The following is a 16457-nucleotide window of genomic DNA, read 5'->3' on the forward strand; positions in this document are numbered from 1 at the left end:
ACCTATTGCCCGCAGTGGACGTAGGAAAAGGGCCAAGGAGATCAACACCCACACGGTAGAATGGCTCTGATGGTATGTCGAGCGGCTGAAGGCGTCCGGCAGGATGGGTAGTAGGTGTTTTCCGTCTTTGACAAAGATCACAGGCAGCAATATAACGGGAGACGTCGCGGTACAGCCCAGGCCAGAAGAAGCGCCGGCGAACTCTGTCATAGGTCCGTGAAACGCCGAGGTGACCGGCTGTCGGCATATCGTGGAGCTGGGCGAGAACAGTCTGACGCAGGTGAGGAGGAACGACGAGTAGTCTGTCGGGGCCGTCAGGACGCATGTTGCAACGGTACAATACACCATCATGAAGCTCAAACATTCTAAGGGAAGGGTGGGGCGTCGCGGATGTTAGCCTTTGGATGATATCGTGCAAGAAGGTGTCCCGCCGTTGCTCGATTCCAATGTCGTGAAAAGCGGACAGAGAGAAAACGTTGGTAGAAAGGTTGGCCGTAGAACTGTCTGGGGGGTCAACAGGATATCGGGACAAACAGTCGGCATCTTGGTGCAAGCGGCCGGTTTTGTAGACAACTGAGTAGTCGAATTCTTGGAGGCGCAGAGCCCAACGACCAAGGCGGCCTGAAGGGTCTTTCAGGGACGAAAGCCAACACAAGGCATGGTGATCAGTGATGACTGTGAATGGCCGGCCGTACAAATAGGGGCGAAATTTTCCGACTGCCCAAACGAGCGCCAGACATTCGCGCTCAGTAATGGAGTACTTGCGCTCAGCAGTAGAAAGAAGGCGGCTGGCATAGGCAACAACGCGTTCCCGACCTTGTTGTGTCTGGGCCAGGACTGCACCGATGCCATGACCGCTTGCATCGGTACGGACTTCTGTTGGAGCTGATACGTCAAAGTGGGCGAGAATAGGCGGAGAGGTAAGCAGTTGTACCAGATTGGAGAACGCATCCGCTTGCTCAGGACCCCAGACGAAGGCAGCGTCTTTCTTGAGGAGCTGAGTGAGAGGGCGCGCGACGTCGGCAAAGTTTTTGACAAAACGACGGAAGTAAGAACAGAGGCCGAAGAAACTGCGAACGTCTTTGGAACAAGTTGGCACAGGAAAATCTTTCACAGCCCGTATTTTATCTTGATCAGGGCGAACACCGAAGGAATCAACGAGATGCCCGAGCACGGAAATTTCACGACGGCCGAAGTGGCACTTGGCCGAATTTAGCTGCAGGCCCGCCTTACGGAAGACAGATAAGATCTTCGATAGCCTTTCAAGGTGCGTCACAAAGGATGGAGAAAAAACGATTACGTCATCCAGGTAGCAGAGGCAGATGGACCACTTGAAGCCATGCAACAGGGCATCCATCATACGTTCAAACGTGGCGGGCGCATTGCACAAACCGAACGGCATCACTTTAAACTGGTAAAGGCCGTCGGGAGTGATAAAGGCCGTCTTCTCACGGTCCATCTCGTCAACGGCAATTTGCCAGTACCCGGAGCGAAGGTCGATTGAAGAAAAATATTGTGCACCGTGAAGGCAATCCAGGGCGTCGTCAATGCGTGGCAGAGGATAGACGTCCTTCTTTGTGATCTTGTTCAAATGCCGATAATCAACGCAAAATCGCCAACTGTTGTCCTTCTTCTTAACAAGTACAACAGGGGACGCCCATGGACTGCTGGAAGGCTCGATGATATTCCGAGAAAGCATTTTGTCGACTTCTTTTTGGATGATTTGTCGCTCAGTATGGGAGACGCGGTAGGGTCGCCGATGAATTGGTCTCGCATCGCCTGTGTCAATCCGATGTTTAACAACTGACGTTTGTCCGAGAGGGCGGTCGCCAAGGTCGAAGATGTCCCAAAAGGACGCAAGGAGAGCGCGCAGTTCATCAGCATGTTGGGTAGGTAAATCGGGTGCAATCATCTGAGTTAAGGCACCTTGTTCTGATGGAGTAGTAGGGGAAGGTTTCTCTGCACACGAATCTTTGTCGTAACTCAGAGTTGAAATGTGGCAGTCGGCCGCCGGCATGATTTCCGCAAGTGAAATGCCACGAGGGAGAACTTGTGGACATAGGCCAAAATTCACTAGCGGTAGACAGGAGGTGTTGTCCGTTATAGTAACGAGAGTGTGCGGAAACGCAACGTTTTGCGAAAGCAGGACTTCAAGATTTGGAGACACTATATAGTCACCGTCGGGTACAGGTGGTACAGGTGAGACGCCGACGTAAGTAACTGTCCGTGGAGGAAGGCGAAGGTGGTGTGCGGAACAGAGCCGGCTTGGAGGGCAACCGGGAGGGTCAACAGCAGTAGGTAGAGCGAGTTGCACAACGCCGGCAGAACAGTCTATCAAGGCCGAGTGTTCCGACAAGAAATCAAGTCCCAAAATTAGGTCGTGAGGGCAATGTTCTAGGACGTAAAACATAACCGATGTGTGGTGTCCGGCGACGGTCACACGAGCTGAACACACACCAATCACGGCAGCTGTTCCACCATCGGCAGTTCGGACCACAGGGCTTGGGGCAGGAGTAACAACTTTTTTTAGGCGTGTTCTGAGGTCAGCGTTCATAACAGACACGTGCGCGCCAGTGTCAATAAGGGCCGTAACTGGTACACCGTCCACGTCTACACTGATAAGGTTCCGATGTGCGGGCAGGGTCAGTAGAGGATTTTGGCATCGGGTCGTGATTGCAGCATCACCTCTAGGAGCTGCTCCCGTCAGTTTTCCGGAGGTGAGCACCGGAAGGAGCTTGGGGACGGCGATCGACGAGATGGGGGCCGATCGACGAGATGGGGTTTCTCGTCACTGCCGTTCATGGTCTAACTCGACACCATGGCCTACACGACTGCAGTTGAAGCATATTGGCCGGTCGTCTGGTGTGCGCCATTCCGCCGGGTTACGATAACGTGGGGGAGCGGAAAAACGTCGGTTCGGTGTGACAGCAACAGGTGGAGTTGGTGGAGCATATTCAGGTCGATGAATTGAGCAGATGTTGTTCAGGCCGACGTTGGCCAGTTCCTGACGCACGACGGACTGGATGAGGGAGATGGTGGCGTGATGGTTGTCGGAGTTTAGGGTTGGTGACGTGAGCGGAGCAGCGGCTTCGATTTCTCGGCGGACAATGCGGACAACATCACTGGAACTTTCCGTAGAAGGCAGGCGGGGGTCTTCGCAGGTGGATGTAGCAGCCGTGTTAGGTAGGCGTGTAAACTGGTGGAGAACACGGCGGCTCTTGGCTTCCTCAAAGCGCCGGCATTCGGAAATGATGTCCTGTACGGTAGATGAGTTCTTGAATACAAGCAGGTGAAAGGCATCATCTGCTATACCCTTGATGACATGGGCAACCTTATCGGCTTCCGACATCTGCGAATCCACCCTGCGGCACAAAGCAAGCACGTCCTGAATGTACGTAAGGTAGGATTCGGTGCATGTCTGAACGCGAGACGCGAGCTCTTTTTGGGCGGAGCGCTGACGTCCCAGAGGTCTGCCAAATAGCTCCCGAAGCTTTTGCTTGCATAACTCCCAGCTGGTCAGCTCTTCCTCGTGCGTTTCATACCAGACCTTCGCGGTGTCTGTTAGGTAAAAGATCACATTGGCCAGCATGAGCGTTGGGTCCCATCGCATACGTACGCCCACACGCTCGTATGTCTTTAGCCAGTCTTCTACGTCAACGCTATCGGTGCCCGAAAAGGTACCTGGGTCTCTCGGGGGCTCCAAGATGAGGGTTGACGGGCCGGTTGGAGAACGCACAGTAGCCGCTGAAGGGTCGGCATTGTTGACTTCCGTCGCCATTGAAGAGGCAACTAGGCGCCCGCTGCGAAGCTTCGTCTTGCGTGAAGTTAATACCCCGCACCTCCACCAAAGATGTTACGGGGAGAATATATTTACAATATATATACAGGGAATAAACTCAGCGGCTGGCAAGATGGCGGCCAGCTTGCAGGGTCTGTCAACGTCGTCGTCTTCCTTGTCTTCTTCGTTGTCCTTTTCAGCCCGTTACAATATGTCTATCAGAGTAAAGTTGTGATTAGATTTAATGAATGAATTATTTAATAATGAATGAATGAGTACTGCGGCAAATCCGTAAGTCACGCTCTGTACGTACTACCTCGGAGTGCCGTTCAGCTCATACGTCAAATCTAGTTGATGGAGTTTTATGTAGCACACACAGGATTTCGCAAAGCATCGTTGATGCTCGGGAATTGAGCGGATATATAACCTTTCACAGCGCAGCGAATAATTAGGTGGCGAGTAGTTAGCGCGTTCCATGGTTTGGGAAAGTATTTTGGTCTCATCCATTTCAGTGCAGCTCATGACTTCATCCGGTAAAAGTGGCACGGGCCATACGTCCGCCCGTCATATCTGTTCCTATGCTAACAAACGGGTTGACTGTCCTCCAGGCGCCATCTTGAATCGCACGGCGCGCCACCTATAGTTCATGGGCATTGCGAATACATTGGCAAGCAGACCATGTCAGTTTCGCATTACATATGTTTTTTAATTGTTCGTGAAATTAGAGTTTCATAAAATGACAGCCAAGCAGCTAACATCTTTCTCTAGAGTGTTTATTTAGTTAGTTTTTTTGTTCCATGTCAACAATTTAACCCTGGCAATAAAGGAAGAAAAACATTTCTTTTATGATCACACATGCTTTATTGAAGCGTTACAGTTACGCACGAAGTCATGCTTGGCCTGTATTTTAAAACGTTCTTGTGGTGGTGTGCTCGTACCGTTGCACAACATAGTTGATTGAGGTTTATATAAGTTACATTGCACGACACTGGCAGGGATCCAGTAATCTTGCAGGCAAGGTGGTTGCACATGAAAATATGTGGACACTTGGTTACCATACATACATGCATAACGGTTGGTCAGTATAACAGCTACCCTGTACATGCGTGTTAAGGCCTGGAGTAGTATGTATTGAACTTTTTTAAAGTCCACAAATGCAAATTTTCAGATTACATTTATGAATCCCCACTAAACGGCCTGACTGACTGCACTAATGGATGAATTGAACTCTCACTGGGTGGCTGTCAATGCTGATCCTCCATAGGGCTTCATGAGCAGTGAGCGGAGAGGATAGGCTGGGTCGCCGTATATAACGAATTCCTTGTCCAGTGCCTATGCTTCCAGCTTTTCATACAACTGGCTGTCCCGAAGAGTGCCTGAGAACAATGAGTTCCATAAAACAAATCCTTCTTCAACACAATCAACACAGTTCAATTGCAAGAACAATGAGTACCCGCATACTGTGTAGGATGCTTCTGCGATTGTAATGAAGTGGCTATATCTGTATATGTGGAAATGACTAATTAACGGCCCGAGCACGTTTCCTTGAACGTCATGTATAACATTCTGACTGAACATAACTCCCCAGCATCACGCCTTCATCCCAGGTATGGTCCATTCAGCTGGCGGATGAGCCCATTCGGACACATGAAAGACTGGTATTTGAGCACATGTAGCCTCTTGTGCCCGGAAAACTACAGGCGCTGGTCTTGCGAGGGTCGGCATATGCGGTGCGCTGTACCGTCGATAAACGCCCAGCAGTTTCTCAGAGGAGCACCTTTAATTTGAACAGCCTGGGGTAAACAAATAACATCAGAACGCGCACTAATGTGTTCACTCTCGAAGGGCTAAACAAGCACAATAGCCTCCAACTCCGGATGTTTGAGCCACGGGTGAATGGTCATAATATTCAGGAGGCAACCGAAGTTCCCTTCGATGTGGTAGAGTACTTTGTTCGATATGCTGGACACCACAGAATAGCTACGTTCAAAATATTCTTGCAGGTCAGACAACCTGTTTGGATAGACAAGTCTCCATAGACATATGCATAGGGCATCTGTGGCCGTTACTCTCACTCTCTGAGCACTAGTGATGTACTGCGGCATGTTCAGGGCACTCACGAGCACTGGAAAGTCAGCTTTTTCGAAACGAAACTGTCGTCGCAAACACTGACTTGACATTGAGTCCAGGTTCAGTAGGCCACCTCGGGATGCACACACCGGACGCCGCGGTGGCTCTTTCACCCGCAGCATGAGTGCCTCTATGTCCTCCCAACTCAGGTATGCCAGCAGTAAGGATCCCATAGAATGTTTTACATCAGCATTGTCGCTGAGAGATCACTGCACCTACAGCACGGCAGGTGAGAAAGCGTGAACGTTTGGCAGTCGTACTACACGCGCTTGCGCTCACCGTCCGTTTTTAGTGGCTACAGCTAAGGCACCATACTACGGCCTTAATGTGAATAAATATGGCCATATCCCGGCTATCACACTTGTATTGGCTCAAAATGGCTGTCAACAACACGTACTCCTATTTTAATCTGCCAGATGTACGTGGGTACCACCGCGTACTAAAAGCCAATTAGTGGCACGCGACGCCACGTAACGCAAGGCGCTTCCGTGATGAGTACTTAGCACCCTTACGCAGTGCTAAAGCTATACAGAATCCAGTGGTCTTACCTGCGAAAAAAAATGCCGACGACAATGCGGGAATTACTGAACTGGAAATTCTACGGGAAGACAGCAAACCATTTTCAATGTTTCGTTGCATTGTGAGCGCCCGCATGTTCAATAACATAGCGTTCTAGCTAATCACCAGCGCCACTTCCGGCGCTGTTACGACAACACAAATTATGGTGAAAGGAGCGTAAGGGAAGTGAGGGTGAAAACGAGGGAAAGGTGGAGGGGGAGGGGAACGCCACCGGCTCCGCTGTTTCCTCATTCTTCGTACCGCAAGTGCTTAGTTGCACCATCCCCCTCCTTTCTTTGTACATTTTTTTGCATGGGGAAAGGCGGCCTGTTAGCCATATAATCGGCATCAACGTGTCCCTCACAGGCTACCGCCTCCTACACAGTAAAACAGTTTATACTCTTACGGGATTTTCGGCGTGCCTATAAGTGATACCCTTACACCCTAGGAAAAGGCTGTTTGGCTGTTTTCACGTATCGAAACACCTATACGGCCGTGTGTTGCCACTGGCCTAACACCCTTATAGTGGGGTATTTCCAATGGCCTAAACACCCTCATCACTGAAAAAAACGCGAAAAATAAAATCAACCAGACAGGGAACACGCAACCTGTCAGATGACGTCAGCAAACAAGGTGCACGCACCCGCCAAACAGTACACACAACAGAGCGTATTGTAAAATACCCCGTGGACGGAGCGCTCTCGCTACACAGCCTACCACTGACCATCTGGTATATATAGCTACAGCATCTCAAACCGCCGTTTAGTGCCGGTGGGGATATTCCTGTTCCATTTAAATGAACATTAAACATTAAGAGAGGAGGCGCAAATTTGTGGCATGCTTGTAGGTAGCGCTGAAAGAGACATATCGTTTAATCTGTACTCGCCTAAGATCCAACGACATTTTAATCAGCAAGTCCCAGTTATCACCTCGCACGCTTTGACATGAGCCATGGGTGTTGCGATAAACCATCTAACCCTAACCTCCTAAAGGATGTTTTAGTTATAACATCGCACCTTAAAGGCTATTTGGGGAAAGAAAACACCCTTACATCCTAATTCTTGCAAATCTACATCAGCGACAATGAGGGATCGAAAATAGCGACCCACATACGCAAAGAAATTTATCAAATGCGTCATTTCTGACACCTACTGTAGGGAATCGCACTTTTGCATTCAAGCTGGCGGCCAGAGTGAATGTGGCTATCGCAATGAGAAAGATCCATTTCAACTGGTGGTCTCAATTGCGTACGATTCAAATCCTCTCCACGTTATTATATGCGGACAACGAAATGTTTCGAATGGCATCTTTGTTTTTGTTTTGTTTTTCTGCTCGATGAATACTTTATCAACTCAAGAAAAATCGCTCACACTCGTTTGCAAACCTCGAAGTGCGCCTGCTTCAACCCATCGTTACCATCGTTGTTAAGGGGACGGGAAAGGGCGAAATCGATACCGGAAAAAAAGAAGCAGCAAAAAGACGAAACTTCCTCACGGTACTGCTATTCCGCAAGGCAAAAATTACTGACCATCGAAAGGAAAGAAATAGCTATTTGGTTTTCCTTCATGCTACGTAATCTAGTAAGAATTACTTTCGAGGACTGCATGCAGTAGCGTAGCGAAAAAGTGCGCGCTTTGGCTCAGCAGAGTTGGCTGCGCTGCAACAGGAAGTTGTCGCCAGGTATAAGACAAATGGTAAACCTTTTAGTCTGTCTGCAGCATCCAACACGCACAACGGAAGGCAAGCACCGAGTGACAGGCGACGGAGACAACGATTGTCATCGACGGTTTCCACTCCGTGCTTGAGCGATAGATGTTGATACGGAGTATACCATCATTGCCAATGTTACGATATTTCATTTAAAACACTACGTACTCTATTGCGGGACTGCGGTAAGCCGCGTTGCTCGTTTAGGAAATCTGTACGCTTATCATTAGGCGTTCCCCTATTTCTCTCTCTAGGCAAGTGGTGGATGATTTTCGGCACCGCGTGCTCTTCTGTGGGAGAGCGAACGCTGCCTGGGCACCTGCCACAAACGGAGCCAAATGTATAGGAGCGACAGCTGTATGGTCTTTATTTTCAGCAGTAGCTGTGGCGCAAGTTTCTTACAACATTTTTTTCTGAAATTATGCGCCTAATATGACAGTACTCTATTATGGCAAGGAACCCAGCTATTTTCCGCAAGAAGCACGAAACCTTAATTAAATTCCGGATTGTTACGGGCAGGTGCCGCTAAAATGATGGGACTACGACCACAAACGCTGCCCGCTTTGGCCCGTGAGCTGTTGCTAACTCGGAGCTGTTGGCGTAAACAGCAGGTGGGGTTCAAGTACAGAACAGCGAAGATTGCGTTACGAACCCCCTCACCTTGTGTTATTTATGTGAGCCTTGTTTATGTGAGCCTTCTGTTCTTTATTACAATCTCAATTCTTGGTCATTCCAAATTGAAGGCGAGAGGGAAGGTTTGAGATAAAAAATAAAATCAGGAACCTTTGCCCTATCGGGAAATTGGGAGGAAGCGAAGCATGGTGAAAGCGTGCCTGATCTTGAGCTCTTTTTTTCTTTTTTCGTTTCTTTCTTTCTTTCTTCCTTTCTTTCTTTCTTTCTTTCTTTCTTTGGCATTGCGCAATGCTTCCTCCTAACGTAGTGAGTGAGTAAAAACTTTATTGAACATATCCGGCGTCATTGAGTGGGGTGGGGCTACAAGCACCCCGGCCTTGGTGACGGCATCGCGTCCTTGGGCCCGGGCGGCATCCTTGGCTTTCCGCACAGCCCACAGTTGATCGGCAAGGTCGTGGCTGAGCAGAGCCGCCTCCAATCGCGCCTCGCGGTTCGAGACTGCTATGCCAACCGGGTTCGTACGGGACTGCTGCTCGCTACCGGTACACTTCCACAGCATGCGCTGCAGCATCGCTCTGGCTCCGCACGCTTTACACGCGTCGGACGTATAAATGTCTGGGTAGCAGAGGCGAAGGATCACCGGATTCGGGTACGTGTGTGTCTGTAGTTGTCTCCAGGCAACCTACTGTTTCTTGCTCAGTTTGGCGTGGAGTGGTGGATATATGCATCTGTTCAGTCTGTAGTGTTGCGTGATGTGTCTGAAAGTGGTCATGCGATACCCCCCCCCCCCACGTCCATTCCCGCATCGCTGTCGAAGTGTGCGAGACAGAGACATCGGGACTGGCAGCACGCGTCGCAGATCGGCGTGTAAGTCCCCGAGCCGCGGCGTGGGCAGTCGCGTTGCCCGCAAGCGGAGGGTCCGTGGGGGAGGGGGCCCATATGAGGGAAGTGTTTTTGAGGCAGATGAAGCCTTCGTGAATTTGGAGAATGCGGGCCGCTTCGCGGGAGTTCCAGCCGCTAGCGTAGTTGCGTATCGCCGCCTGCGATGACCTCGGTGTCCATGGTTCCTATCGCGAGGGATATGGCAGCTTCTTCGGCCGCCTCCGTCTCTTCCGTGCCTATCATCGCGCTTGTGACGCAAGTTCCTATACGTGGTCCGTGATTGCGTCCGCGAAGCCAAGGTGGCACTCATAACGGGCCGCGTCCGCGTAAACCGTGTCTTTGCAATTGCCGAATTTCTTTTCAAGGTCATGGGCGCGCCTCTTGCGCCGACCGATGTGATTTGTCGACTGCATGTTCTTAGGCAACAGCAGAACGACGATGCGCTAGCGAATACGCCACGGCATCCCGACCTTTTCGCCGCGCTGCGTATGGTAGTTGATGCCCAGCGTCTCGAGGATGTGTCGACCGGTTCTGGTCTTCGCCAGACGTTCGTACTGGGCGATGTTGTGTGCTTCGATCATTTCGTCTAGTGTATTGTGCAACCCCAGCTCGAGAAATGTTTTCGTGTTAGCATTGACCGGTAATCGAACTGCGCGTTTGTACGCCTTGCGGATGAGACGATCAGTTTGGTGCGTTGAGTCGCCTGCCGCTTGAGATAGGAGGCGACGTACGTTATGTGGTTCATAACGAAAGCATGTACCATGTCAATGGTATTGCTTTTTACTTCATTCCGCTATGTCGATTTGTTATTCGTTTCAGCAACCGGATTGTTTCATTGACCGCGCCCTCTAGTCTGCGAATGGTTTCGCCGTTGTGGCCGACGGCCGACAGGCGCAAGCCGAGTAGTCTAATGGTGTTAACTTGTGAGTGACAGCGTTGTCTGATGTGAGTACATTAATTTCTCTATATGCGCACTCGAATGTGGACTCGGCGTTTGGGTTTGCGGCCCCTGCGCGAGGGTCCGTAGAGCAGGAGCTCCGATTGTGCAGTGGAACATTCGAGGCCCGTGTCGCGAAAATAGTCCTGCACGACGTCGACGGCTTCCTGCAGCGTTAGCTCTACCTGGCCGTCATTTCCCTCGGCGATCCAGAGGGTGATATCATCGCCGTACAAGCTATTTTGGAGGCCTTCTATCTCATCTAGTCTTCGTGGTAATCCGACAAGCGCGAGTTAAAGAGCATGGGCGAGATTACGGAGCCCTGCGGCGTGCCCGTACAACCCATGTATATGTCTTGCGATTCTAGTCCGCCGATCGCTAAGCGGGCCCGGCGGCCCGTACAAAAATCCCGTACGTGGTGGTACGTTCTCTCACCCAGTCCCAACTCTTTCTGGCATGGCGAAATTGGGGTGGTTGCTGCGACAGAGTTTCGCGCTAAGATTGGCTTGGAAGCTGCACTATTTGGCAGGTTAGGCCATGAATGTGCACATCTTTCAGCATGTTCTATAGACTGCTTGAATTTCCTATTAGAACATGACCTTTTGTACATTAAACGAGGGAATAGCTAAATGATTTATTACCGCAGAGAGATGCTGCCGGATGGCTTCCCACTGCTGGGCATTATGCAGCAGCAGCTGCTCTTGCAGCGCCAGCAGACGCCTCTGGTCTGCCGCCAGTTCGGCCGCGGCGGCATGCATCTGACGCACTGGCGTTTGGCGGCCTGGGTGCAGTGGTGGCGGGTGCGTCGGGCGCATGGCTGCGTACAATACATGATGCCTTCTGATTAAGAAATTCAGTACCCGACACATTTATCTCAACATATCAGAGTATACTTATTACGGGATGTTATACTTTGTCTTACTTTTATCGCCTCTTGCTAGTCTTAGGCAAGGCCTGGTTTAATGGAGGGCGACCTGGGCACCGTCAACAAGGACGTACCACTCGGAACCCTCATAATTTCTTTTAGCTTTCTCGTTAGCTGAAAAAATGCCTGAAACTATGCTGTTAGTTAATTACTGTTCCTTTTTGATGCAGCTTTCAGTTGACAGAACCTTGATGTTGTGGCACGGTGGCATGCTGATTGAGTAAGCGTAATTTTTTTTTTCAGCTGGTTACGTCTATACGAAAAAACGCAAGAGGCACGCAGCATGACATCAGCCGGAGTGCTTCTTGCTCTACGGCTGGATCTTGGCTGTGAGTGATAATGCAATCGACACTACCCCTGAACACTGCTGTGGTACATTGCTTAAATTGAGTAGTGTTTTATGCGCTTCAGCATCTTGTCTCATTTTAGGTGCGTTGTGTGATTGTTCTTACTAGTGCTATCACTAAACTTTCTGTAGTAAATTAATGTCGCCACCTGATAGCAATAACATGTTTCTTGCCTCAATGATTGTGATGGTTTTCTTAATAATTCAAATGTACTCTATTCTCTGTTACTTTTTCACATGTGATTGCAACATTGTATTGTTGCATTTGTTGTTTCATATATGAGGATATTTGTTCACTTAATGTTTACCGACTTGTACGTACAAATGCAAACAAGCTTGTATAAGAGCATGTGTTGACTGAGGGCGGTGATGTTTACGAACTTCATAGAACACAGTGCATCAGCACAAATGCTACATGAAAAACTTGGTTTACACTGCACCGTTTGTTGAGTTGAAAGTTCCATACGAATTTGGATTTGTGTAATTGTACTTCACATTTCTCCTGCCTAATTATTGTTAACAGACAGAAGCCCTCCAGTGAACATAAGGCATAGCAGGGTGCGAAATTTCTTTGAGAACGACTTCAACTCAAGGACAACATAAATGATGTGATTTGCTGTCATTCAAAGCTCACGAATTATGCAGTAAGGGGAAAATAAACTGTATTAAGTGCTTGCTGCTGCTGGTCGCTGCACGGCCACCATATGATGACAAATGTTCACATGTCCTGCTCTTCTGTATTTATTGTGCTTGTGCTCTTCTTGATTGTTCTGTCAGATCATCATCCAACAGTGCTTATTCCGATGGGGACAGATGCAGCACATGTATTGTTTCCATTCATTTATCATCGCCACTGCATTACAATAATTAAAAACATAAAATGCAGAGAAATTGAGCGCCGCTTCGAATATGCATAGTTTTTAAACAGCGGTACAGCCACACGGAGAAGTGAGAACACAAAAACGAATGCTGTGAATGTTTTCTCTTGTCTGTATTTTAGCGCTGTTTACAGACGTTACATATTTCGACCATTAATAATTTGCTCTCTTTTTGTGCTGCCATATGAGCTAAGGTTTTCTGTGTGGTTATGACAGTGCTGTTTATTGTCGTACACCACAAACCTGGTTGCGCTGCCCCCATGTAGTGATGGTCGAGCAGGTGGGCTGGGGGGCCCTCCAGTGTTCCTGGCGACTCTTCGGGCCCGCTCTGACAGAAGACAATGCAAATAACAACAAATTTATGTGTGTGTTGCATGATTGGGTAAAATGTCTGTGTAATGCAAGTTTGGCATATCATTAGTCAATGGCGTGCACTAAGGGCATTGCCAAGCTTCTAACCTGCGCAGTGCTTAAGGAATGCCACAAGTCTCACGTGTCTCGTATGAAAGGCCTGTTCATGTAGTAATCACATTTACGAGAAAGAGCATAAGCTCGGGCCCGTTGGTATTGTATTTAAACATTTACATCGCACAAAAGGAAATAGTTCAGAAAAGGGCGACACGGACACAGCACCGACTCCATGTCACCTTTTTCTGTCCCGATTGCTTCTGCGGGCTATAAAATTTTACGAGCAACGGCAACGTGTGATATTTCAGGATGTGCTGCGAGACTAATCATAATCTGTAATGATTGTCCAGGTGTTTGTCAGAAATCGCCTTGTTTTTCCCATAACTCTTGAACAACCACTTTATGTTTTGGTTCACCCTTATGATAATAAGAAGTTGTAAAGCTGTCGCATAATTTTCATTGATGTCTCATCATTGACTGCTTCCAACAACAACAAAGGATGCCTCTAATACTTTGCCAGCCAGTTTTTTAACATCGACCTACATGGCGTCCTAAAACGTAACTCTTATTGCACGTGCTTCTGCATATTTACATGAAGCGTGACTTTCATTTGCTTCCTCATGTGTGACAGTAGTACCCATCCTCAGCAAATCATATAGCACCATCTTGAGATCACGGCAGTTCAAGAACACATTTTTTAGCATTGGAGGCATTATAAATAGCACAACTCGTTCTTGGGCTACTTGGTGCGTTACTTCAGATTACCTCTCCATTATGGCTGGCAGAATCCATGTTCCTGCACGCCGGGGGCCTCGGAAAGGAAGGGCAGCCGCAGCCCAGCACCGAGTCGACGCCCACAATCGCAATAATGCGGGCGTCGTCCTCGGAAACGTGCGCCTCCCAATCGTAAGGCCCTCCGCCAGTTCGCCTGCAATAAGCATGTGCATAGCTAAAGCGTCAAGACCACCCGTGTGAAACCGGTGCTTACCTGTGTTGCGCTGCCGCCTCGCGCATCGGGCTCGCGCTGCCGCCACCTTGGCTTGCCACAGCCGCCGCCAGTCCTGCGGAGACCTGCTGCTGGGGCCCATGCGGTTTAGCTGCTCTGTCAGCGTCTCCCACAGCTCGCGCCGAACCTCGGGCCACATGTCTGTAGCAGCCCTCCCCACTTGGGGGTGCTCCGTTATAAAATCCAGTATAGCGGCCCATTGTTCGGCGCTCTGCCGCAGGGCATAACGCTGCCTGCGCTGACTCGGCTGGCTCGCCTCGGTGTCGTCCACCTTCAAATATGGCGCTCGTTGCAGACGGAATTGTCTGCTTATCGTCTGCTTCACGGCCTTAAAAACTACACGTTGGTCCACTTTCATTTTATTTTTTATTCTTTGATTTGTATTTACAGAAACAAACTGGTACTTAATTGCACGTTTCTTAATTACACGCTTAGTGGCTAGAACAGTTGCTATGGCTTTGTCGCTCATCTCCAAAAAATTGCGCTGAATTGCAGACGATATCGTCTGCTTCACGACTTTAAAACTGAATGCTTCAGTTTCCCTTTATTTTTTTTGTTGCATTTAGGATTACAGAAACAAAATGTTACTTAATTGCTCGTTTCTTTGTATTTTATGTCCACTTCACGTCACGTTTAGCAAGCATTTCATGCGTTTGCGTCATCATTGTGTACACGTCACGCTTACATCAAATTCTACAGAAAATGGCGGAAGTCCAGGATAGCACCCCTGGCGCTTCCCCTTCTCTTTTTGTCTGTTTGCTCCCTGGCGTTCTCTCGTGCAGATGCGTTCAGCTGTAATATAGTTTGGGCACCATGATACCGGCAGCACCCAATCTTCAAGAAAAATGAAGAACCCTAGTACGAAGAACAAGAAGCATTGCCAGTTCCGCCAGAGAGGAGCACGAATGACTGAAAAAAGGAACAGGGATAAGGCAATTGAGATAAAGGGAATTACCCCAAATTCAATATTCATTGCGGAAAAGAAGTCGCATTTCATCCAGGGTACCGCCCAGGCCAACACACTTGCCAATGCCCCGGCAACAACAGGAACCACATAGGCTTCAGGTGACTTGCGCGAGATTTATATTTTCCAGTGCTCTAAAACACAAAACAAACATAGAGCGCGCTCCCGGTTGTGAAAAATTCAAAGCGCAGATCGCACAGCTGCGCGAATGGCATCGAGCCTAAGAACACAAAGCACACTGATACGACAAGAAAATTGAGTAGCTAGACGGACACTTGCAAAGTAATTACAAGAGGTCCAATGAGATTCAAAACTGTTAGTGGCAGAACTGAATCATACCACGGGCCAAATTGAAATATCGACAGAAAACACTATATTAATAATGTTCGAGGTGATAACCCTGGCCAGTAAGAGACTCCAAAATATTCAATGTAAAATCATGGCAGATATCGAGAAGCGAATACAACAGTTGACGCAGCAGCCAAAAAATTGCACCTCAACGCGAAACAGAAAAGAAACACGTCAAACAGTCGGCATCAGATCGGCATAAACTAAGACGAGGCACCGCGTAGCTCGTGCAGATGGCTCAACCACAAAGCTGCCAACAGCAGAAATAGCGAGTGGGAACGGTGTTTAACTCAGTTGAACAACAAGGAAGACCAAAAAATGCCGGAATGGTTAGAGATTACGAAATGGGACTGCAGCATAGGCGTATCTACTAGGGGGGGGGGGGGGGCAAGGGGGGCGTTAGCTACCCCCCACTGAGAAAAGTTCGGGGGCCCCCACTTTCCACAGTGGTCATTGTCGGCTGCAGACTGGGAAACTAACAAGTCAGGCAAAGTTCTACTTGAATGCAGCAATAAGGTAATGCTGAAGTAAAATTAGTTCTACGATTGTGCTGGGACCACTGTCCTCCGTGTGTTATGACCACGCGCTGTAGCCTTTGTAAGTCTTGCGCTCGAGCATTGTAAAGAGAAGGCTATCGCTCAGCAGGGCTGTAACATTACACCAATCTGTCATGATTTTATTAGATGCGAAGTATCTTAAGGCGGAGCTCAATCCGGTGGTGGTGGTGGTGGTGGTGGTGTGCGGCGTGAGCACCCTTACTGCGCATGCGCATACCCTCTCCACACACCTCCTCTCCATTCCCCACCCCCTCTCCACTTTCCCTCTCCCATTCCCCTCTCCACCTTCCATCTCCACTTTCCCTCTCCCCTCCCCCTTCCCATAGCCCTCTCCGCTCCCCCTTTCCACTCTTCCTCTCAAACGCGGGCTTGACATGCCGAAATTCTCTCCTGCGCAACG

This window comes from Rhipicephalus sanguineus, chromosome 9 (genome assembly GCF_013339695.2).
Source record: "Rhipicephalus sanguineus isolate Rsan-2018 chromosome 9, BIME_Rsan_1.4, whole genome shotgun sequence".
NCBI lineage: Eukaryota > Metazoa > Arthropoda > Arachnida > Ixodida > Ixodidae > Rhipicephalus > Rhipicephalus sanguineus.